The sequence below is a fragment of the Amblyomma maculatum genome, chromosome 10 (assembly GCF_055883805.1).
Source record: "Amblyomma maculatum isolate TAMU_Amacu chromosome 10, ASM5588380v1, whole genome shotgun sequence".
NCBI lineage: Eukaryota > Metazoa > Arthropoda > Arachnida > Ixodida > Ixodidae > Amblyomma > Amblyomma maculatum.
This window is the reverse complement of record NC_139353.1, coordinates 45,397,760-45,402,487: the sequence shown is the minus strand read 5'-3', so window position 1 is coordinate 45,402,487 and position 4,728 is coordinate 45,397,760. Positions and strand designations below refer to the sequence as shown.

The 4,728-nt window shown below is 44.1% G+C and overlaps 3 non-coding genes across 3 annotated transcripts; all 3 read right to left on the bottom strand.

The window, feature by feature from the left end:
- Positions 1-820: 820 nt before the first annotated feature.
- TRNAI-AAU (transfer RNA isoleucine (anticodon AAU)) lies at positions 821-894 on the bottom strand. The gene has a single exon. It is a non-coding gene; the product is annotated as a tRNA-Ile (tRNA).
- Positions 895-1,826: 932 nt separating this feature from the next.
- On the bottom strand, positions 1,827-1,900 carry TRNAI-AAU (transfer RNA isoleucine (anticodon AAU)). Its single transcript has one exon. It is a non-coding gene; the product is annotated as a tRNA-Ile (tRNA).
- A 1,058-nt stretch (positions 1,901-2,958) lies between these two features.
- TRNAI-AAU (transfer RNA isoleucine (anticodon AAU)) lies at positions 2,959-3,032 on the bottom strand. The gene has a single exon. It is a non-coding gene; the product is annotated as a tRNA-Ile (tRNA).
- Positions 3,033-4,728: the final 1,696 nt, after the last annotated feature.

Sequence of the window (4,728 nt, the reverse complement as noted above, 5' to 3'; positions counted from 1 at the left end):
AGCCTTCAGCTGGAGTGAAGATTGCTGGAAAACGTGTCAACAACCTTAGATATGCGGATGATACCGCTTTAATGTCAGAAAGGGAAGTGGAACGCAAGAGACTTTTGATGCGCGTACAAGAAGAGAGTGAGAAGTTGGGGCTTAAACCGAACTTTAAAAAGACAAAGATCATGACGTCTTGCCCTATCAAGTCCTGGAACATCAAGGGACAAGAAGTGGAAGCCGTGACAGATTTTCTCTTCTTGGGCTCCAAGATTACCCCGGAAGGTGACTGCAGCCACGAAATTAGAAATGGGAAGAGAGCCATGGCTAGCCTTGACCGCCTTGTAAAGAGCAGAGACAGACTGCAAACCAAGATCCGTATAACTCGTGCTACGATCTTTCCAGTTGTGATGCATGGATGCGAGAGTTGGACTGTGAAGAAGGTTGACTGCCGAAGAATTGACGCGTTTGAATTGCGGTGCTGTAAGGAACTCTTCAGAGTTGCTTGGACTGCCAAAAGATCAAATCAGTCGATATTGTCGACCATAAACCCTCACTGCTCATTGAAGGGTCAAATTCTAAAGTTAAAGCTCGACTACTTGAGAAAGCTTTGATGTTTGGAAAGGTTGAGGGTTACAGGAGAAGGTGTAGGCAGCTTAGCGATGGTTAGATGGCATCCTCGAGGCGCTGCAGGTGAAGTTATGTGATGTTAGGAAGATAGTGAGAGACTGGAAAGCGTGGCGTGTAATGGTCCATAGTGTCACGAAGAGTCGGACACGACTGAACGACTAACTGAACTGTTTCTGGAAACATTCCAGTTAAGGAAAAAAGAAAAAAGTGGCCTGCGCAGGGATAGATCCTACGACCTTCGCGTTATTAGCACGACACTCTAACCGACTGAGCTAGCAAGCTTTTTTTTTTCTTTATTGCCGGTCATCACCAACACAAAATAAAACCAACAAAAACGTGCTACAAACAGAATGCTCACAGCAGAGCGGTTACCACAAGCACGACACTTAATACAGAAGCCGGCAGGCTCATACGAGTTGCCTTTGTCAAGTTAAAATTCCTTCAGCTCGCATAGTGGTTCGACTCTTGAAATCCAGTCTGGCACAGTGGTCTTCAATTTGTGCATTTCAACCAATGCGTGTATACTCTCGCGAAAGTAGAGCCTTGCAGGGCGGGCGTCAGGGTCACAGTGAAAACCCGCCATTCTGGACCGCCATAGACTGTGCAGGCCTATTAGCATAACCGTATCAAGTGGAATCCCATCATTATTTTCAGTTGGCAGGAATCTAATCCCGTATGAGTCTAATGGTGATTCTTTCAAAAGAATGCCAGTTTCTGCTGGGGTAAAGACGTTTTTATTTAAGTTACATACAATAACATTATCGGTACAAACGTTTTTTGAAAGCAAGGGCTTTTATCTGCCATGGGGTTCACTTTGCTTAATATGTAAACAGCCAGAGACAATAAATAGACCATGTATTTCTGCACTGTTGGGAGGGCGTCTATTTTTGGGATGTGCTGCAACGAACTGTTAAAAAAGACTGAGCTAGCAGGCCGGGCCTGCAACAGTTATTTCAAGCAGCATACGTACGCTGCATCATCGCATATATAGTTTCTTGTTTCTATTGGGGGTGAAATCTTTAATATTCCGCGTGAAACCCAAAGTTTCGTCCCACTTTGTACACTTGAACTTTAAGCCCGACCAAGGTCAAACCAATCACCCTTTTCTGCACAAAACACTTCAAAGGCGTCTTTTTGTACGTATCTTTTATGGCGTCTTTTTGAACGTATATTTGTTTTCGTAAAAACAAAGTAATACTACGTAAAAAATAAAGTGGCCTGTGCAGGGATCGAAACTACGACATTCGCGTTATTAGCACGACGCTCTAACCGACTGAGCTAGCAGGCTTTTGTTTTTTTTTTTTCTTTATTGCCTGTTTTGAGTTCACATCAATTCAAAAAGGATCCACAATAATGGTAAAACTCGCAACAACCAGACTTCGGCTGTCACGAAAGGTTTAAAATTTTTAGGACAGCCAGTTCATCGAGCACACTGATCCAGTCAGGTGGATTAGAAAGCACCCGATACGTTTCTCTAAGGAGCAGCACACTCTCGATAAAGGATGCAAGTGCAACATGCAGATGTCAACACGCGTTCTGTACGCGAGGACTGAGCTAGCAGGCCGGCTGACGTCGCATGTTTCAAGCAGCATACATATGCTGCATTTGTTTCTTTTGGGGTGAAATCTTTGTTGCTCAGAAGACAACCCAGAATTTCGCCTCACTTTACACGCTTGACCTTCAAGCCCGGCCGAGGTCAAATTGAGCACATATTTCCGAAACTAAAAATTAATGTATTGCTAGGTGTTATTTGGTTGTGCATGGGGTTGAGGGTTCGAGTCCCGATGAAAGTCGTGGTTTCGAGTCTCTCGCTCGCGTCACAGTTGCCATGTAACTGTCTATAGCTGCACAGTTGGTGTCACGGCTGGCGTCACAGTTGAGCGGCGAGTGGGACAACGTTACGGCATGTCCAAAAGATAGTCCCGTGCCAGGGCTCGTCCCCTTCTCACTAACTATAGCGTGCCATATACTCTTGTCATCACTAACGGATCTCCACGTGGTGCCCGATTTGTCCTCTTTCCTATCAAAATAGTGAAGCAGCCAGTCGTCGTGCTGCATTCCGGCTGGTGTTGTACCATTTCGTTTTCTAATTCGCATGCATTAGCTAGTTATGCGATAGAGGTTTGAATCTAGTAAGTAGTTTCAATTTTAATCACCCCTCTACACCACGTAACCTTGTACAGCACGCGGTTTCAAATCCGGCGTCACTGTGCGAGTGAGCTTTCGCCTTCATGCCTAAGTGTCATGAAATTTATTCTATGTTGAACTTTTATACGTAAAATATAGATCAATTTTTAACTATAGGGAGTACTGCAGTGGTAAGCTTTGTAAAGAAAAAAATACCCTTGGCCTGCGCAGGGATCGAACCTACGACCTTCGCGTTATTAGCACGACGCTCTAACCGACTGAGCTAGCAGGCCGGACAGGAAGCGCGTCCTTCAGGCAACTTGAGTAGGGTGTATTATTATGTATAGTTTCTTTTTTATAGAGTTGTTTTTAAAAAGCGTGTATGGAGGACGCTTGTGCGCTGCCGTAAGGGCATGACGCAAGAGCGACTTGCCGTGCCCTCCTATTGGAGCTCGTACGCATTGGCATACTGTCGTAAGATACTTTACAAGAAATATCACTCAACACAATGCTTATAAACGCTTCTTAATTGTTCCCAAACCGTACTAGACTGCCTTGCATGGCCTATAGTCGGTACTGGGCAGTGTGCCTAGCATTTTTTAGTTTACATAAATGATGCTAATTGCTCTGAATATATTTTATTTGAGGCATATGACGATCATTAAGCTGCGCTACATGCCATGTGTAACCGCTTTCACTAATGCGAAAGCATTAGGTCTACACGCTATGGAATCTCGGTGTCGCCAAAAATGGAGTCCCCAAAAAGTGGCGTTAACAACTTATGATGTCATCAACACAAAAGCTAAAGCCCATAACACTGGTAGCGTCATGTGGCGAACCAGGCAAGCTCTTCGTTGTGACGCCATATGACGTTATCTCTTGGGCTGCAAGCAGGTGCAGCTGCTGGAATATAGGCAGCTGACGAACTCTGTCGACGATATGACCCCCGGTTTCATCGACACGGGAACACAGCGTAGATTAAAAAGGTCCGCACTGGTAACACAATGGCGATGCCGATGCCGGCTTTTCGGTGACATGGGGCCCCTAACGTTATCGCGCTAAGAAATTATGATATAAATATTTGTCTATTTGGAGTTGCACTAAGTACTTGTTGCACTAAGTAGTGGAATATTAAATTCGTCTGCACAGGGATCGAGTCCACCTTTGCGTTATTATTAGCAAGATGATTTAACCATATGAGCCAGAGGGCGGAACAGTGGAACGTACTGCGCTGTAATATCGTCTACATAATTTCTTGTTTCTTTTAAGCCGAATGTCTTGTATGCCATTTTGCGATAGAACCTGGTGCCGTCGTTGACCTCGAAAGTGGTCACTGGTGTGTCACTATCGAACTGTAGCCACGTGATCACAAAGAGGTAATTAGACATTCGGTGTGCGCATTCTAGTATTAACTATATAGCAACTCTAGACATAACGATAGTCAGTTATAGTCACGTCATATTTGGTGACAAACAAAATAAGATAAGTGAGAAAGGAAACAGGAATAAAAGAAAGCCAAAAAAGTAAAATTCGAAACAAAGCCTATATAAAGCTAATAAAAATAATAAAGTGCACAAGGAAAACAAAAGTTGAAAGTATAACCGACACGACAAAAATTGGCTGAGGTATAACTCTGCTAAATTTAGGCGAAGCTAAAGCGTCGTTTTGCTTTATTTTTCTTTGGTTATGCTTAGGCTTAGACATGTACAGCGATGGTTCTTCAGCGATTAAATCGACGAGGCTATGCATGTGGACGCCGTTAACTATACGCAAGGGAACGTGTGATGCTGTATCTGCCTTGAAAGGTCGAGGTGTACGTACACCATAGGTGGTACGATGATTTAGCTGTATGGACACTGTGACCGCTGACTCGTCAGAGGTCAAGCGGGCACCCAGGTTGACCTTGGCCTGACGTATAGCGTAATGAAGCTTTCGCTTCAAAATCACAAACGAAACTCACAATGAGATATTCATGATTTCGCAGCTGAT